At 36.8% G+C, this 20,225-nt stretch overlaps 1 protein-coding gene and 1 long non-coding RNA gene across 2 annotated transcripts in view; one reads left to right on the top strand and one right to left on the bottom strand.

The window, feature by feature from the left end:
• The window catches only part of KLF12 (KLF transcription factor 12), a 632,776-nt gene extending 629,147 nt beyond the window's left edge, over positions 1-3,629 (bottom strand). The window contains exon 1 of the mRNA XM_032151017.2: positions 3,607-3,629. The gene's annotated coding sequence lies outside the window, so the exon portion shown is untranslated. The remainder of the gene's footprint in view (positions 1-3,606) is intronic.
• LOC116467347 (uncharacterized) overlaps positions 1-20,225 on the top strand; it is a 118,037-nt gene that overhangs the window by 14,349 nt on the left and 83,463 nt on the right. The window lies entirely within an intron of this gene.

A 20,225-nucleotide genomic window follows, 5' to 3' on the forward strand; every position in this document is an offset into this window, starting at 1 on the left:
ACTTGTTCTTAGTTTATCTCCTCCATATGTAAATACTGCATATTGGCAATTACAGTTATCAGTGTAGGTTCTCTGGTTGTGAGCAGCTGTAACCAAACTAAACTAAAGGAATATTTATTGGAGGGCCATGAGGAAACTTACAGAATAAAAGGAAGACTGAAGAAACTGACTCGGAGATGACAGGGGCCGTGGTATTATGGCATTTTCCATTGGAGAAACTGCTTGTTGGGATTGTCAGTCCCCACTGCTAGACTGAATCATCTCCAAGTTTCCCTCCCACTTTTCTCATCATTCTGCTCAAGGGACAAAATTCCAGGAGAGAGTGTCCAATTGCTCACATGTCCAATGTGTCTGCTTGGCTTGGAGAAACCAGGGAGCCTTCTGCCTTCTGATTCACAGGGACACCTTCTAAAAGGAGAGGAGAAATTCTGCCAAAGGAGGTGGGGATGCTGCTTCTAAAAGAAAAGGGGAAATGAGTGCTGTGTGCTCTTCTCTGTCACCATGATCAATGCCTTGGTCAGGGCCTCCTAATTTTCTTGCCTGAATTAACAGTCCTCCTCCTTTAACTCAATTTTTTAAACTCATTTTTAAACCTTTCAATCGTTCCCTATTTGTAAAGGCCAAGCCAGGACACTTTTGAAAATGAACCCAAGTGGTATTGATTGTTATACCAGGACAAGAGGCATAAACTGGGACCATCTTTGGCAAACTGGATGTATGGTCATTCTTCCTTTAACCATACTTTCTTCCTACGCTTGACCAATATCTAGCCTATTCTTCAAGACTTGATTTAAGGAGAACTGAAAGCTCTTTGAGTATAGAAATGGTGCCTTTTTCTTCTTGTGTCGTCTGCATCTTATCTTATGCTTGGCACATGGCAGTTGCCCCAAGAACCTTCACTGTGGAGTTATAATCGAGTGTGACTGTTGAATTCCTGTCTTTCCTACTCCTATATGCTTTCACATCCACATTTTCTATGTATCTTGGGAGTACACTATTGCCAGTATTCACCGTGGAGGGCATAGCTAACTTCTGTTTTCTTTGGATACCTGTCATTCTTTCTTTCTAATAGTGACCCCAGTGGGCCTTCCTCTCCATCATACAAATGGGTAGGGTAAAGAACTAAATGAGCTCAGACCATTTCTGTTTATAAAAGATGCTATTGATGAAAATATACTTTTTTTGATGAAATGAAAAGTGAAATATTTAAAAAGAGATTGTCCTTAAAACGGAATGACTTTTACTGAACACCTCTTTTGTGGTATACAGTAGAGTACTATAACAGATTTTCACCAACCAATAACTTATTCTCTGCGTTACCAGACTTTGTCAACGCACAAATCCTCTAGGTATTCTTTCAGATATATCCTCCTGGTTTCAGAAATGCTGGAATTGGAGCTCTACCTTGAATTGTCTTTTCCGAGGCCCACTCTGTCATCAGGATTTATCAGAAGGGTGCATTATTTGTCCATGTCAGTGCTCAGATCATGCCCTAAGGACTTTTCTTAAGCAATATGTTCCCTTTAAAATATTGTTTTAAAAAATCCTGACTTGTGCGGCACAGTTGCATCTCAGAGTGAGAATCAAAGAGGTTTCCTAGGTCAAGCAGAACCCCAAGCAGATTCCTCCTAGGCCTTTCCGAGGGCCCACTCTGTAGACTAATGAAGGTGCGTAACTCCATGCTGATCCCTTTCCGCCTCTAGCTGGATGCTGTGGTTTTTCCGAACCCAAGCCTAGTGAGTACACTGCCTGCAGCTCTGTGATAAAGGCACAGGCTTCCAGCCTTGACCAAGGACCCACATCCAAAAATTCTGTATCAGAAACTAGATAATTTCACATCGTTTGCACTCTACTCCACCTTATCCGTACTGTTTCTCTTTTTGTGGAAATTTTTTTTCTCTTCATCAGTCACTCTGAAGCGTTGCTCACTCATTCACTCAATTCTAGAGCAGTACTTTGTGGCCCTTCTTGTAACCGTGTTGCCTCCCTGTTCAGAACTTATGATGCAGAAAGCAAAGCACAGGATGCTATTGAAATGTGGAGTTTTATCTCTTAAATCTCATGTCAGTATCAATTACAGCACCAAAGCAATGACATGAAAATTTGTGGATAAAAATGGAAAATGAGTTATGTTTATATTATGCTGACTAATATATTTTTAACTTAAAATTTAAAAAATATAAGCTATTTGGCATTGCAGTTATTAATTTGAGAGAAAAGTGAATTAACTGTGGAACAAAGAGAGGATGATAATTTCATGTAAGGGGTGAAGTGCGTATTTATTACTTAGATGGTGTGGTAGAGAGACGGCCCAGTTCATTGGAGGGTAAAATGAAAGAAGATGTAGGAGAAAGTGAAGTGTAATTGATAAACTCAGCTGAGGGTAGAGAAAAGGAGCTTGCAAGTTAGAGAGTTGTGAAGTTTTTGATAAAAGAATACATGCATTAGGACCTATCAGACATCAAGTTCTACAAGACAAGAAAAAATACTTTTCTTATTAGAAACTCTACAAGACATTTTCTGTCATTCTGCATTGCCGAGGATAACTCTTCCACACTCTTATTTAAGATGGCTTTCTCAGAATCTGTGTCAATACAGTCAGAGTTAAGGTGAAAGATGGTAACCCTCTGGGTAGTTCAATCAGTGTAGTTGGTAATGCATAATTAACCTCCTCCCTTCTCCCCACTCATTCTCTTTTCCCCAGTAACAATTTTGAGGGTATTTTCCCCCATAAATCTTGAATTATCTGGATAATTGTTTTCTGTACTTCATGTTACTAGAAACCCACAGCTTGACTGATATCAATAACAGTTCTTTAAAACCTCCACATCTGCAGAGGGTACCATAGAGAAAAAGTAAAGTGCTACATTTCCATTGCTTTTGCTGGTTACTTAATCCAAAATTTTTAAATGCTCTACATTTAAAAAAGTTGTTTAGGAAAACATCTGTACAGCCAGGCACTGAAACTGGCTTATTTACTGATATCTAACTTTTCTTCATTTAACTTCATATAACTGTCAGGCCACAGAGGGTCACTACATATTTAGTTGTATTTTTCCTTTTAAAATTGTTTTTAACATAAATAAAAATTGGAAAAAAAATTAGTGTGCTGTCTTTTTCTCTCTTTTTTTTAGGTTTAAAATCTGTGAGGGCAGGAATTACATATTCTCTATTTATAAAAACATTGAAACTTATTCCACTGCTTACCGTTCAGTGGGGGTCACTTAATGATATCAGTAAAATTCAGTGTCAATTTTTAAAAAGAAATATTTTTCGTCTCCCCAAAAATATCTCTCTAGTAAAACTTGTTTGTCAAATGACTAGAGCTCCCTTAACAAATAAAACATAACACTATTTGCTGCTCTTTTCCTCTGAAGTGATGATAAATTGCTGGGGAGTAAAAGCCTTCACACTAATAACAGGAAAATTGACTCTAAGATCCCATCATTTTGTTTACCAGCTGTCTTTACAATTCTATAATAACCCAGCCCACATTAAAAAATTGTTCAGAGATAGTAAAATAGACTAGAAACAAATGATCTCTCTGCTGAAATTAGTTTAAGCAGGGGAACAGGCTGGAAAGAAAGATTTGATCCAAAAACTTACCTAGCTCTCAGGCATGATACCCGGTGACCACATAGTCGGTGCTGAAACACAACTCAGGAGCATTACATCATCGTGACAAACTTTCATTGGCTGCAGAAACTCCAAGGATAAGACAGGCTTTTAAGGTGCTGTGTGAAAACCCCTGTTGGTTCTTTATCAGGCTATGGCCAAAATATTGAAAGAAAGACTTTTCCTACATTCATGTTGTCATGGCTGAGCTAACAAAACATTGTTAACCATTTCTTATGCATGTTTATCTCCACTTTAGTCACTAGTTTTGTATTTAACTCTAACCTGTTGGGAAATTATTGTCTTAAAACTATTTGTTTCAAAAGCCTTGTTTTTCGTTTAGCTTGTTTTTCTTGAGGGTGCAGAGTATCACTCTGTGAATGGCTATTTCCCTTCTTACTCTCCAGACCATCTTTCTTATTTTTAAAACTATATTTGAATCAATACATCTGTTTTTCTATTATTTATTTGGTCTTTATTCTCTCTAGGCAAAGAGGACTAGCACCCACAGATTTGAGAAAGCAGAAGTGCGTTTATTTATTTTGAGCAATTTAATTGGAACTAGTGCACAAAGTCCTTACTTCCTAATTATTCACTGTCATTGTTAGTTTTATTTTCTGTTGAACTCTATGAGTTATTTATGTCGTGCTTATTACCATGGTGATTTACAAACCAAAACCATGTGTGTAATTTGACAGTGTGAGGAGCTTTAAGTGACCGAGTGACAGTGATAGGACAATGGCTAGATCCTGCACCGCTGCTGCACCAGTCTCTCCTGCCTGAGGGGGAAGCATTTGATGTAGGGAAAATGCTCTTGTTATAAAAGTAGAACATTTGGACAATTAGATTCATCATTCAAGAAATGACAACAATATCACATTATTATCGAATGTTAATTTCTCTCTCGCTCACTATCTGTGTGACTTTTTTTTTTTATCTCTGGTTCTGTCTCTCTCAAATTTAGGAGTACAGAGGAGCAGAATGATGACAAGAGTGACTGAATTAGTGGCTTTTTAAAGTATCTCATGCCCTCTCTCTCCTAAGAACTTGACTTTCTAGTCTCTAAAAGATAAGCAAATACACACACAAATACCCTAAAAAATCCTCAAGGCTGGGAACTGAGAACTATGTTTCTAGTGCGTGTCTGGGCTACTCAGCTCTGCTGTGAATACTCTCTTATTCCCCTCAGACCTTTCTCAGCCATGGGTTCTCAGCCCCGTGCCTTGGTGGAGGCTAATATACTTATTGAAAGAGAAGGAGTGGCTGCTGAGCCTGTTACCTTTCTTCTGTTGTTGAGAACATCTTTCTACTATTGTTCCTTAGACCTCTGGTCCAAGAATAGCTAGTCATCCTTTTTTTACTGTGTAGAGTAATACTGAGGATTCAAGGGCCTAGATTACGGTCTTGAGATATTTAGGAATATTTCTAATAGTGATGAGGAAAAAGGGAGAGAAAAAGAAGAGAGAACTCTTTCTTATTTTTTCTCCACTGAGAGGAAGGAAGGGATAAACCAGTCACAATCTCTCTGTTTTGTAGCTAGGATTTACAGAGTAAAATAAGATCTATCCCTTGCCCTTGAGATGTTTCATATGAGGAGGGAGAAAAATAATATTCCACAATGACTATTAAAGTCTGATAAAAATATGATAGGTATATATACATTGATGGGCCTCTAACTGAGACTGTAAGAGCCAAGAAGAGGGGCATTTGAGCTGAATTTTGAAGACATAGGGTTAACTAGCTGAAGAGAGGGAGTAAAGAATTCTGTAAAAGGAAAACAGAATGTAAAGGCAAGGAGGAATGAAAGGCATGGTTTGTTTGAGAAAGAGAAAATAGTGTTCTGTTTATGGAAAGAAAGAGTGGTATGGAAGATAAAGGTAGATCAATAGATATGATCACATCATGGAGGCCATTGTGAGCTAAGCTAAGCGATATGGACTTTAACTTGAAACTATTGTAGGCCATTGAGGAACTATAATCAGATTTGTAGCTAAGCTGTATTAGTCTAGCAGTAGCCTGGAATGCATAGGAATGGACTGGAACCAGAGATCCCCGTTAGCTTATACGTATTTCAGTTGAACCTTGGCAGGAAACAGATGGCACTTTCAAAAAGCGTAATGGTAGAGAGTTTACCGAAAAAACCATTTTCACAGGTGTGGACGGGGTTAAGGGAATCAACAATGGAAGGTGAAGCACCCAAAGAGCCACATCAGTAGAAAGTTGTTACTGGGCAAGGTCTGTTATCAGACACTGAATCCAATGGGTAGCCACTGAGAAGAAAATCCGGGTGTTGCAGTAAATAGAAGTTAGCCTCTTGGGGCATGGAGAAGAGTAGCAATATTTAGAGAAAGTAACTGGAGATGGAATGAAACAGACTATAGACTCAACTGTGTGTGTGTGTGTGTGTGTGTGTGTGTGTGTGTGTGTGAGAGAGAGAGAGAGAGAGAGAGAAAGAGAAAGAAAACAAGAGAGGGAAATAAAATGGAAGTATCTAGGTAGGATAATTTGTAAATTGTTTTTTAGTCCTAACAAACAGATGGAGGGTTGTTCATTCATTGAAGAAAAAAGCTTCATGGATGCATGCTAATTGGTAAAGTTTCATTTTTATGCTATTGGAGTATCTAGATAAAAATGTCAATTATATTAGCGCCTAGAGCTCAGAAAAGAAATCAAGGATCAGAGATGGGGCAGTACATTTGGTAGACATTAGCAGATGCATTGTTTTTGGGGCCATGAATGTGGATGAGATCACCCAATGAGAGAGTATATAACGTGAAGAGAATGAGGTTGAGGTGCAAGCCTGGAAACACTAACATTGAAGGAGCAGCTGGAGTAGAGGGGCCTCTAAAAGAAAACCGAGAAGGTATGTTATTAACGAGTAGGGTGTTGGGAGTTAAAAGTGGTAAGCTGGAAGGACAAGCTGTCAAGGTAAAAGAAGAGTTTGAACTCATGATATTAAAGATCATATCCAGTGTATTAGTCTGCCAGGGCTGTCATAACAAAACACCACAGACTGGTGGCTTCCAGAACAGAAATTTATTTTCTCACAGCTCTGGAGGCTGCAAGTCCAAGATCCAGATGCTAGCAGAGTTGATTTCTCCCAAAGCCTCCTTCCTTGGCTTGCAAATGGCTACCCTCTCACTGTGCCCTCACATGGTCTTTCTTCTGTGTGTGCACATCCTTGGCATCTCTTCATCCTCAAACAAGGACATCAGTCATATTGGATAAGGGCCTCAGTCTTATAATCTCATTTAACTTTAAGTACCTCTTTAAAGGCCCTATCTCCAAATACAGTCACATTGGGTAAACCAGTGGTTACCCATTGACTTCAACGTAGATATTTTGAGAGGACACAATTCAATACATAACACCTAGGCAGAGTGTAGATAGGGAAGTGAGTTACTGAAATAAAGAGCAGGTGAAGCTCACTGGAGCTGAGGCTAACAACTGCTACTCTCACAATAATTGACCCCACACTTAAAATTGAATTTTTTAAATCATAATGTTCCGGTGAGGTTTCTACTATTTTTGCCAAATGAGCCCAGTAGAATAATGATGACCACTACTAGTAGTATAGTTATCATATATACCTATAAAACATGCAAAATATTTATCTGTATAACTTGGAGATCAACTAAAACATTTTAAATTGAAAATATTGTCATATTTATAGATCAAGTTGAAGAGTCTTCCTGTATATGTAATGCATGTGTGTATGTATCCACATTATATATAATATATCCATATATATATATATCATGATCACATATTTTCTTTGTCACTGGAGAAGCTTGTTTGAAAGTAAATATAATTGGTATAGAAATTGACATGAAATAGTCTAAAATAAAAATTGTACAGAAATTCACACAAGATAGTCTATTTTCTCACATAGTATCTTCTAACTTTCTATATGGGATGATCAAATTCTGAAAATGGTTACCAGATACTCAGCTTGTGTTTTTATGTATTTATATTGCCATTACATTCTTAGTGGGTAAATGCCAGAAAAAACTAATCAGGTATTACTTACCAATTTTGATTTCTCTAAAGAGGAAACTGAGGCTCAAGAATAATACATAATTAGCAAAAGATTAGCAAAACACTGGCAGGAAAGAGTTTAGCTACCATTTTACTACTTTTCACACTGGCACATATTCAATTATTTTTATTTTCTAGGTAAGTGAAATTGTTTTAAAGTTGACTCATTAGACACATCTTCCCTAAGAGGTACAAAACTGTCATTTTAAAGTAAAAAGGCTGTAGTACCACCTAATTAACTAACTTGCCAGTCTTCAACTCAGAAACAGAGCAAGGAAGGCTACCCAAATCACTGGCTCCTGGTCTTATGAACCTATACCTCGGCCATGTTTTACTTCTCAGGTGTATCAGTCCATTCTCACACTGCCTGAGACTGGGTAATTTATAAAGGAAAGAGGTTTAATTGACTCACAGTTCTGCATGGCTGGGGAGGCCTCAGGAAACTTACAATCATGGTGGAAAGTGAAGGAGAAGCATGGACCTCCTTCACGTGGTGTCGGGAAGGGGAAGGAGCAAGAAAGCATGCAAGAGAAGAACTACCAAACACTTATAAAACCATCAGATCTCGTGAGAATGGATTCACTATCAAGAGAACAGCATAAGGGGAACCACCCCTCATGATCTAACCACCTTCCATCAGGTCTCTCCCTCAGCACCTGGGGATTACAATTGAAGATGAGATTTGGGTGAGGACACAGTCAAACTGTATCATCGGGGTTCAGTCTGCTCTTTTAAAAATGAGAGGTTTGGTATGGATAATATCTTCTCACTTTAAACTTCTATGTGCCCATAACCTTTGCTTTCTAAGAATTCTAGGGATTTCCAGGGAGCCAACTCTTATACAGTTGTAATCCTTGAATACAGAGGATATTACCAAGGCTACAGCATGGCTAGCACTCAACACAGTAAATTCTGAGGACTGCTTTGGTATATGAGTGTGTCTGGGTATATTGGGTTGGTGTAAAAGTAATCTCAGTTTTTGCCATTAATTTGAATTGCGAAAACCATGATTACTTTTGCACCAACCTAATAAAAGCTATTGTGAAAGCTCTCAAAACAAGATTAATTATACTGGACTTAATTCATGCATATCATAAATGAAAAAACAATGGAATGCATTCGTTAATCACATGTAATTATTGTCAAAATTCTAAGATGATTAGAAACCATTGGAATAAGAGTTATTACAAATAGACCAAAATAATCTATTTTTTTAAGTGAGAAAAAATTGAGGTTTTAGAAGCATCACCTGTATAAAAATGAAATAATACAATTTACTTACATAAAAATAAAAAGAAGTTTGAAATTTAGCAAATGCTAAAGGATTCTTACAGAAATAAACAAAAAAACTGAAGACTGCATCACCATTTCAGAGATGCCTCAGAGATAGAGGATGTGATGTAAAAATAAGAGCCTCCAAAAATTCTTTAACTAGATTCTAGGCAACTTGGTTAAGAAAATTCTAAAACACTCACAAGACATTAAAAACTAGTGTTTCTTGGTGCCAACTGTAACTGAAATTGCACAGTTCAAAGATGATTTCTGAGGCATGCCATTTATGGCAATTTCTAAGCACAAACTTTTCCTCTAGGCCAATAATGTTAACAATTTAAGAGCTTTGAAAGAGAGATTGGAGAGCAGAATAAAATAAAAAGTGTAATATCACTTCCAGCAGGTATCTGGATTACCAAATGTGATGGTCAATTTTATGTATCCATTTCGATAGGCAACGGTGGTACCCGGACATTTGGTCGAATATTATTCTAGATGTTTCTGTGAATGTACGTTTTAATGAGATTAACATTTAAATTACTAGTCTTTGAGGGAAGCAGATTACCGTCCAGAATATAGATAGTAGAATCAGTTCCTTTCCTGGAAGAAGGGGGAACTCTTCCAGCAGACGGCCTTTGAACTTGAATGGCTACATTGCCTCCTTCCTGGGTCTCCAGCCTGCTGGCCCACCCTGTAGATCTTAGACTTGCCAGCCTCTGTAATTATGTGAGCCAATTTCTTGAAATAAATCATTTTCTATACAATATATACAAATTCTATTCTGTTTCTCTAGAGAACCCTGACTAATACACCAAGGTTCTGTTAAATGGAAAAATGAAACAAGACAGATTTTAAATCAATGACAGAGAATTAGGAGTTCTCTACAATTTCAGTTAACATTCTGAATCTGGAATATAAGTAAGGAAACAACCCCAGGACTGATGAATTCGTTTTTAAAAAACACGCAGCATAAATATTTTACCCATTGCTGCAAAATTTATTTTTATTGAAAAGCAAAACCATTTTCTAAACATCATTGACTTCATTCTTCTTTCTAGATATTGATATGCCAACCTCACTTTCCATTTTATTATCTAAATAAGAATCCTAGGTAGCAAAGAATAATGATAACAGTTGATAATCGCTTCCATTTCTTTTATACATGTGTCTGCATGTGTGGATGTGTGAATGTTTATCTGCCTCGTCTAGTCCTCTTTATTACTGCCTGTCCTACAGAAAACATGGTTTTTTGAAAGTTTAAAAAATATTATTATTACTTTTTAGTAAATTAGCTATAACTTAATTTTTAGAAGGCTTTTGGTATTTGGAATGAATTGGGAAAGTATTTGGGGGTGGGAGGAAAGAAGCTTTCTTATTAAACTTAAGGAAAGTTGGATTTTGAGACCCTTCACAGTTATTTTTTCAAATGGCTTCACATCTTCTGCAATTTCTCCAGCAACCTCCTCTCACCTTGTAATTAGATTCATAATTGTTGAATCTTTCCAGAATCATGTAATATATAATGTTATTAATTTCACACCAGATATTATGAAAATTACACAAGAGGTTTCAGACTCTAAAACATTGCAATTTAAATTTTCTCTTTGAGAATACAAACAAATCAGAAAGAAAAAAATAATCCCATCAAAAAGTGGGCAAATCAGACACTTCTCAAAAAAAGCCATACAAATGCCAAGAAACATGAAAAAATGCTCAACACCACTAATCATCAGGGAAATGCAAGTTAAAACAACGAGATACTACCTCACCCCAGCTAGAATGGCTACTATTTATTTTTTATTTTTTAAAACTTTTACTTTAGGTTCAGGGCTATGTGTGAATGTTTGTTATATAGATAAACTTGTGTCTAGGGGTTTGCTGTACAGATTATTTTGTCACCCCAGTACTAGGTCTAGTACCCAATAGTTATTTTTTCTGCTCCTCTCCCTACTCCTACCCTCCACACTCAGGTAGGACCACAGTGTCTGTTGTTCCCCTCTTTGTGTCTATGTGTTCTCATCATTTAGCTCCCACTTATAAGTGAGAACATAGGGTATTCAGTTTTCTGTTTCCGTATTAGTTTGCTAAGAATAATGACCCCCGACTTCATCCATGTTCCTGCAAAAGACATGATCTAATTCTTTTTAATGGCTGCATAGTATTCCATGGTGTATATGGCCACGTTTTCTTTATCTGATCTATTGTTTATGGGTATTTAAGTTGATTTCATGTTTTTGCTCTTGTGAATAGTGCTGCAGTGAACATACATGTGCATGTGTCTTTATGACAGAATAATTTATCTTCCATTGCATATACCCAGTAATGTCGAATGGTATTTCTATTTTTAGCTCTTTGAGAAATCACCACACTGCTTTCCACAATGGCTGAACCAATTTACACTCCTGCCAACACTGTATAAATGTTCCCTTTACTCTGCAACCTCACTAGCATTTGTTATTTTTTGGCTTTTTAGTAATAGCCATTCTGACTGGTGTGAAATGGTATCTCACTGTGATTTTGATTTGAATTTCTCTAATGATCAGTGATACTGAGCTTTTTGTTATATGCTTGTTGGCTGCATATGTGTTTTCTTTGGAAAAGTGTCTATGTCCTTTGCCCACTTTTTAATGGGGTTGTTTTCTTCTTGTAATTTTTTTATAGATGTGGATATTAGACCTTTTTCAGATGCATAGTTTGCAAATATTTTCTCCCATTCTGTAGATTGTCTGTGTACTCTACTGTGAGTTTATTTTGCTGTACAGAAGCTCTTTAGTTTAATTAGATCCCATTTGTCAATTTTTGGTTTTGTTCCAGTTGCTTTTGGTATCTTCTTCATGAAATCTTTGCCAGTTCCCACGTCCAGAATGGTATTGTTTAGATTCTCTTCTGGGATTTTTATAATTTTAGGTTTTATGTTTAAACTTTTAATCTATCTAGAGTTGATTTGTGCATATGGTATAAAGAAGGGGTCCAGTTTTAATCTTCTGCATATGGCTAGCCAGTTGTCCCAGCACCGTTTATTGAATAGGGAGTCCTTTCCCTATTGCTTGTTTTTGCGAGCTTTGTCAAAGATCAGATGGTTGTAGGTGTGCAGTCTTACTTCTGGGCTCTCAATTCTGTTCCATTAGTCTATGTGTCTGTTTTTGTGCCAGTATCATGCTGTTTTGGTTACTATAGCTCTGTAGTATAGTTTGAAGTCAGGTAGTGTGATGCTGCCTGCTTCCTTCTTTCTGCTTAGGATTGCCTTAGCTATTCGGGCTCTTTTTTGGTTTCATGTGAATTTTAAGATAGTTTCTACTGGTTTTGTGAATAATGTCATTAGTGGTTTGATAGGAATAGCATTTAATCTATAAATTGCATTAGGCCATTTTAATGATAGTGATACATGTATAGCAAACCATATCTGAAAGGCACAACTGAAATATTGTGTGGTACAGTTGGAGAGGCAGGCAAAACTTCTGGGTAAAACAGTCTGGCCATTTTATTGATATTGATTCTTCCTATTTATGTGCATGGAGTGTTTTTCCATTTGTTTGTGTCATCTCTGATTTCATTGAGCAGAGTTTTGTAATTATCATTGTAGAGATCCTTCACCTCCCTGCTTAGCTGTATTCCTAGGTATTTTATTCTTTTCTGTGGCAATTGTGAATGGAATTGCATTCCTGATTTGGCTCCTGGCTTGGCTGTTGTTGGTGTGCAGGAATGCTAATAATTTTTGTACATTGATTTTGTATCCTGAAACTTTGCTGAAGTCATTTATCACTTTAAGGGGCTCTTGGGATGAGACTATGAAGTTTTTTAGATGTAGAATCATGTCATCTGCAAACAGGGATATTTTGACTCACTCTCTTCCTATTTGGATGCCTTTATTTCTTTCTCTTGCTTGATTGATCGGTCCAGGACTTCCAATACTATGTTGAATAGAAGTGAGAGACGGCATCTTTACTTGTGCCGGTTTTCAAGGGAAATGCTTCCAGCTTTTGTCCATTTACTATACTGCTGGCTGTGGAGAATGGCCATTATTAAAAAGTCAAAAAACAATAAATGTTGGTGTGGATGTGGTAAAAAGGGAATGCTTATATTCTGTTGATGGGAATGTAAATTAGTACAACCTCTATGGAAAACCATATGGAGATTTCTCAAAGAACTAAAAGTAAGTCTACCATTCGATCCAGCAATCCAACTACTGGGTATCTACCAAAGGAAAATAAGTGATTATATAAAAAAGACACCTTGCATGCATAAGTTTATCACAGCACAATTCACAATTGCAAAGAAGTTGAACTAACCTAAGTCCCTATCAACCAACGAGCAGATAAAGAAAATGTGGTACGTACACAACATGGAATACTACCCAGCCATAAAAAGGAACAAAATAATGCCTTTTGCAGCAACTTGGATGGAGCTGGAGGCCATTATTCTAAGTGAAGTAACTCAGGAATGGAAAACCAAATATATGTTCTCACTTGTTAGTGGGAACTGAACTATGGGTAAACAAAGGCATACAGAGGGGTATAATGGGCATTGGAGACTCAGAAGGGGGGTTGTTGGGGGAGAGGTGAGTGATAAAAAAAACTGCATACTGGGTACAATGTACACTTCTCAGGTGACAGGTGCATGAAAATCTCAGACTTCACCACTGTACAATTCATTTAGGTACCAACCAAAATCACTTGTACCCCAAAAGCTATTGAAATAAAAAAATACTAAAAACCACTGATTTGAATACTTTAAATGGGTAAATTGTATAACATGTGAATTATGTCTTAATAATGCTGTCATTAAAAACTTGCTCCGAGTTTGACTTGGTGTTCATAATTTCTAGAGGCAGACTTATTTTTTTTGTTTGATTTTGTCTTGTTGTGGCACCCAGGCTGGAGTGCAATGGTATGATCCTGGCTCACTGCAGCCTCAAACTCTTGAGCTCGAGGAATCCTCCCACTTCAGCCTCCCAAATAGCCAGAACCACAGGTACACACCACCACTCCTGGCTAATTTTTAAAATATTTTGTAGAGGTAGGGGTCTCACTATGCTGCCCAGGATTCTTTAAGTACCAAATCCACAGTTTTTCTTAGGAAGGTTTGCCTGCCTCTCCAACTGTGCCACACAATATTTCAGTTGTGTGTTTCACATATAAGTAGCTATACATGTATTTTATTTTTCACTTGCAGAGCAAACATCCATGAGCAAAGTGAGCAAAGTGAACATCTTCAGAGGTTTGACTCTCAGTGGCAGCAGGGAAGCACATAAAATTGAGACTGGTTCTTACCTAGGGATTATCTCTCATTGGTGACTAATGGACACTTTTCATCATAGAGAAATCAAGGTATTTTTTACAGGGTTGTGGTCTGTTTATCTACTGCAAGTATATTCGGAGAGTTCATTTCTAATGTTCACTTCTTTTGTCAGGAAGGAATTTCTGTCATTTATTTGAGAAGGCAGTACTTTCTTTACTAACCACATATCAACCAAACAACACATCCTCCCTCATACAGCATCTATCAAACAACAGCAGTCAAGGAAAGAGAGAGAGGAAGGGAAAAAAGAAACCTCCCACGTAACTGACAGTCTGCTTAGACAAAGCTCATGCTGCATTAGACAGTTGTATTAGAATGGACTATTATAAACACAAGCAGGAAGGGGAGTGCTTACACTGTTCCATTAATAACTATGAATAAGCTATAATTTAAAGTTTGATGTTTTAATAGATTATGGCTCAGCTTGTTTATTGAACATAATAAGTGGAGCTCTTGCTATACATATTAAGAGTAATTACATTAAAAATGCTTGACCTGGAAGAAAACACAGCATATAAACGATCTCAGAATTTACCAGGCGGTATGTTAGCTCATTTCCTAATCACTATTTATTTATTTATTATTTATTTATTTATTTATTTATTCCAAAATATCAGTGGAAAAAGTAGTCTACAATATAATGGCCAATTAGATGAGGTACAAATTAGGCTTATGACATTTAGAAACCTGCACAATTATGGCTTTGTAATTACTGACTATGGGTAGCACACTGAATCCTATAAAAGCCAAAACACCAAGTTGTAGAGTTTGTTTTCCTGCTAGAAATATATCCCGTGGTTCCCCTTTGGGTAATTGCCATACTCCATTTTATGATATCAAGACTAATTTGATATTTGATTTACTATTCTATCTATGTATACAGGTGTGGTAATACAGACACTTGACTTTCATCAGAAATTTTTTATTATATCCTACATAACATTAAACATGGTACCAAGCTGTAATTTCTCCTTCCTGATGTAATTCTATAAAGTGACTAAGGTTCTGTGGTAGTTGCTTTAGTTGCTTTGATGTTGGTGATGTGGGATTATGGGTTTGACTCCCCCAAAGGAGTACATCTGTTTGGAATATGTGCGATTCTAAAAAGTTCAAGATGAGAGAAAGACTGTATGTCAAGTTATGGAAGACAGTTTTCATCATAATAATTTAATTATCAAAGATAATTTAATATTATGCACAAGAATATTTGCTTAGAGGGGTCACAGAGTGATGTGAAGGCAAAATATCTATTTAGAAAATACAAATCTTTACATGGTCTGTGATATGTTAACTTATTTTTTACCTGATTTAGTATAAATGGAAAAAAATGAACATTTACTGAATACCTACTATGAGCTAGATATTACACTGAGTGCTGTATATGCATTAGTGCAGTTAATGCCCTCTTCAACATTGGTAGGCTAAAAGTCTATGCAACTCGATCCTGGTCAAGGAGACAGGATTTACTCAGGTCTGTTGTGTGAAAGCTACATGGTAATGCCACTTGAGTTAAATACACCAGAAGCCACTTTAAAGATCATTAAGTTAGTTAAAAGCTATAAGAAAAATGAATGCTTCCTTTTTTATTGTGTATCTTAGAATATTTTCAGTGGTAATGATTAGAGGCTGAATACAGCTAACTGGTTGAACATACACAATTTGCTGCTTCTTACGGAGCATGTTTCATCTCATGACTTCCCAAACTAATTGCAATACTAGATTTATCTATTAATTTCCAACAAAAGTAATTACAATTATGGTGGGCATATATAAATTTCAACTTCCTTAGCCCTAAAGGAGCTGGTCCCAAATATGTAAGCATTTAATATCCACTACCATCTCAGGCACTGGAAATTCTTCAATCTCTGATTCTCTTGATTTTCTGTAAGCTCTCTATTAGATCACTCAGACAATTCAGGATCTTTTTTTTTTTTTTTCCCATGGTCACTAGGAACCTGTTTTGCTTTTTAAAAATCTTTTATTTCCAGTTATCTCTTTTTAGTTGCATAATTTCACAGTTAACTTATTAGAGCTAATACAACATATGATTCTAGATATTATGATTTTCTAAATTATGAATATGATTTCATTGATGTGTAAGCCTCTTTCTGTTGCCTCAAACCTAAATTTATTGTATTTCATTGTATATTCATCAATAAGTATCTCTTTTTTAGCTGTCTTTATTGATATTGATTGATTCATTTATTTAGCACACAACTATTGAGTGGTAGTTTTGTGTAAAGTTCTAATCTGGATGTTCTAGAAGAAATAAATATGACTGTTAACTGATGCTTTCCTTCAAAAAGACTAGTTACTATGCAATGGGCAACTTAAGCATAGGAAGAACAAATCGGAATTAGATTAAGCTATGTGTTATGGGAGAAATGAGTGATTCACTTTTCATCAAATGAAGAAATCCTATCATTTCTTGGTTCAAAACCTTTAGTGATTCCCATTCTCCTTAGTCTTACACAACCTGTATCCAACACTCATTTATTCAATTAGAATTTCATTTCAAACATTTCAGTCATACCTAAATATTAGCCTTTGGGGCTTAATGTCTCCTAAATATATTCTTTACAATATTGCTTAAATTACTTCCTTCAGAAAGTGTTCCTTGACCAGACCCTATGTACGATGCTTTCTTCTTCTTTGCAATCTGTACTATTAGTTTAGTATCATCATTTAATACACTGGATTGATAATATATGTATTTTTTGAGTACGTGAGTACAGTTTGTTTTTCCAATTTTGAATTCAAATTCCCTAGGAAGAGAACATGTCTGTGCTTTTTTGAATTTTGTATAGTACCCCATGTTATATATAAAAAGGGTCCGTATATACATGGATATACACACATATATACCCAGATATAGGTGTGTATATGAATATATACATAGGTATGTATATATATGCATATATATATGTGTATATAGATTCTATTGTTTCTGTTCTCTCTAGATATTCATACACACACACACAGAGGGAGAGAGAGAGAAATCTGTTATGAGGAATTGGCTTATGTGCTTGTGGGGGCTGAGAAGTCATGATCTGCCCTCTGCATGCTGGTGAAAGCCAAGGGTGTAACTCAGTCTGAGTCTGAAGGCTGGAGACGCAGCTGATGGTGTAAGTCCCAGGCCATGCTCAGGGGAAGATGAGGGGAGATGTCCCACCTCAAGCAGTGAGGCGGGGGGAAGAAAGGAGAGGAGGAGAATTCCTCTGTCCTCTGCCTTTTGTCCTCTTCAGGCTCCCCATGGATTGGGTGATGCCCAGTCACACTGGGGAGGGGATTCTACTTTACTGAGTTCTCCGATTCAAAGGCTAATCTCATCCCAAAACACCCCCCACACACATTCAGAAATAATGTTGAAACAGATATCTGGGCATCCTATGACTTACTCAAGTTGACACATTAAATTAACCACCTCATATTAAACATAAAATTGATTTGAAACATAATATTGATCTTATATCTAGTGACCTTGCTAAATGCCATTATTAATTCCAAAAGAATGCTAGTGGTTAGAAGCCAGGACAATGAGAAAGGCAAAATACATGTGATGATGGAATTGCCTGAGGATTCTAGGGGTAGAAAACTTGGCTACCCAACATAAAACATGAAAGGAGAGATCAGAAGTAAGAAACTAGTCAGAAATCTAAAAAAGAAAGTTTAGATGGGTTGGAACAAAGTCTTAAAGTGGGCACGTTTTGGGGTTGGATGAATTTCGTTTCATAAATTAAGACCCGATCAATTTATGTAAAAAATATTGTAGTTGAAAAGCTTTGACAGAGCTAGAGCTTAAATATGTACTTTCTTAAAAGTCAGACAGAACAATAGCCAAGCAGAAAGGGTTATTCCAACTATCTTGAATCACATTACATCTCACATGGTATAACCTGATCTCCATATAACCTATGTCTTTGACAACATGTATGTCAGATTACTTAGATTACAGTAATAGAATTAATGGAGGCCAGTTTTATTATGTTTTCTCTTGTGTCAGATATTTGGAATCAATCTTCATAAACATGTGTCTATTCCTTTAATACACTCAAAAAGCCTTCAAGATAGATGCGATTATTTTAATCTTGTAAACACAATGTATTTGTAGGAGATCCTTGGTTCCAAGAAAGAGAAATCTTCTTTGAAAGAGTTTAAACAAAAAGCTTATTTTTTTGGAAGCACTTGTTTACTGAGTTATCTCAGAATAACCCAGGTGTGAAACTGCAGTTGACCCATGCAGACAACTAGTTAGAATTAAGTATCACATGTCTACACAAAAACATGTACAGAAATGATCATAGCAAATGTATTTGTGGTATCTACAAACTGGAGTTAATCCAAATGTTTATCAATAAGTATATGGATAAATAAATAACGTTATAGCCACAAAATGAAAACCTACTCAGCAATGAAAAGGAATAAATTACTAAAAAATAAAAAAGAATTAGGTCTCAAAAGTCACCAAGGTATTGTCTCTCATCTCTGCTCTGCTTGTGATGTTAATTTCTTTGTCTGTCTTTCTCTACCCCCACCCTCTCTCCTTCTTTTTAGTGTTTTCCCATTGGCTCTCTCTACCTCAGGGGTCACCAACCCTCAGGCCGTGGACCGGTACTTGTCTCTGGCAGGTTAGGAATTGGGCCACACAGCAGGAGGTGAGCAGCAGTCCGGCAAGTATCACCACCTGAGCTCCGCCTCCTGTCAGATCAGCGGAGGCATTAGATTCTCATAGGAGTGCAAGCAAACCCTATTGTGAATTGCGCATAGTCTAGGTTGCGTGCTCCTTATGAGAATCTAATGCCTTGTGATCTGAGGTGGAATAGTTTCATCCTGAAACCATCCCCACCCCCACACTGTCTGTGGGAAAATCACCTTCCACAAAGCCGGTCCCTGGTGCCAAAAAGGTTGTGGACTGCTGCTCTACATGATGGGAAATATTGTTGCTAATGACTGGAATTTTACCTCTTTCATGATCAACTACCATTCTTTTGGTCCTAACTTGAAAAATCCCCAGGAAGAGATTCATCAGCTCCAGTTTGGCCAGGTGCCTGCAGACAGCCTATGGAATGGTCATATAATATGAAATTGCCATTACATATTCTATTGCTAAAAAGTGTCAATTTCTTAATTTAATCATAATAGCCAAAATTAATAACAATAGTTGAATGTTTACTATATGCCAAGCATTGTTTTAAGCGCTTTACATATGTTTACTCATATGCATTTACAACAACCTTAAAAGTTAGGTGTTGTAGTCATCTTCATTTTATATTGGAGAAAACTAAGGTGCAGAGAGTGTAGCTAACTTGCCCATCATCATGTAGTAGTAAGTGTTAGAGCCAGAATTCTAAGCCAGGCAGTCTGGTTTCAGAGTCTACTACATTACAAGATAGTATCTGAAGGAGTCGTATAGAATTGAGGGAGAATATTCAGTAATCGGCATGACATTTACTTTGGTGGGGACTCTTTGCTGATTTTATTCTGTGGATTGTTGCATTGCCAAGGGTGTATAGGTCCTTAGAGTTGGTCATGGTGTTAATTTAATATACTCTTAGAATTATGCCAAGATGGGGCTGCAGAGGTGAAGGCTTTCTTTCAATAACCTTCCAAGTTGCCACGGCCAGAGGACTATGGTGAAGGCTGATCTGGACATTAAAGTTCAGGGTTTATTAGTTAGATAAGGCAAGATTTTTATGGGCCAAGTGCTATTTAACTTCTCTATTGAAGTAGTGGCTCTCTCAGCGTGGGGTCTGTAATTGAGTCTTTTATGGTGAACAATTTGGGGATTCTCAGTATAAACTTACCACTATAATTATCTTTTCTTGCACTGGATTGTATTAGATGTAGATGCTCTGCAATAAGGTGTTACTTTTTCTGAGAGTAACAATGATAAACACATAATAGAAGTTCTTATGTTCCAGACTCTGTCCTAAAATCTTTATATCTGTTAAATAATTTTATCTTTACAGGAACACATGAAGATATTAGGAAAGATACTTGGT

The sequence above is a fragment of the Hylobates moloch genome, unplaced genomic scaffold (assembly GCF_009828535.3).
Source record: "Hylobates moloch isolate HMO894 unplaced genomic scaffold, HMol_V3 SCAFFOLD_4, whole genome shotgun sequence".
Lineage (NCBI taxonomy): Eukaryota > Metazoa > Chordata > Mammalia > Primates > Hylobatidae > Hylobates > Hylobates moloch.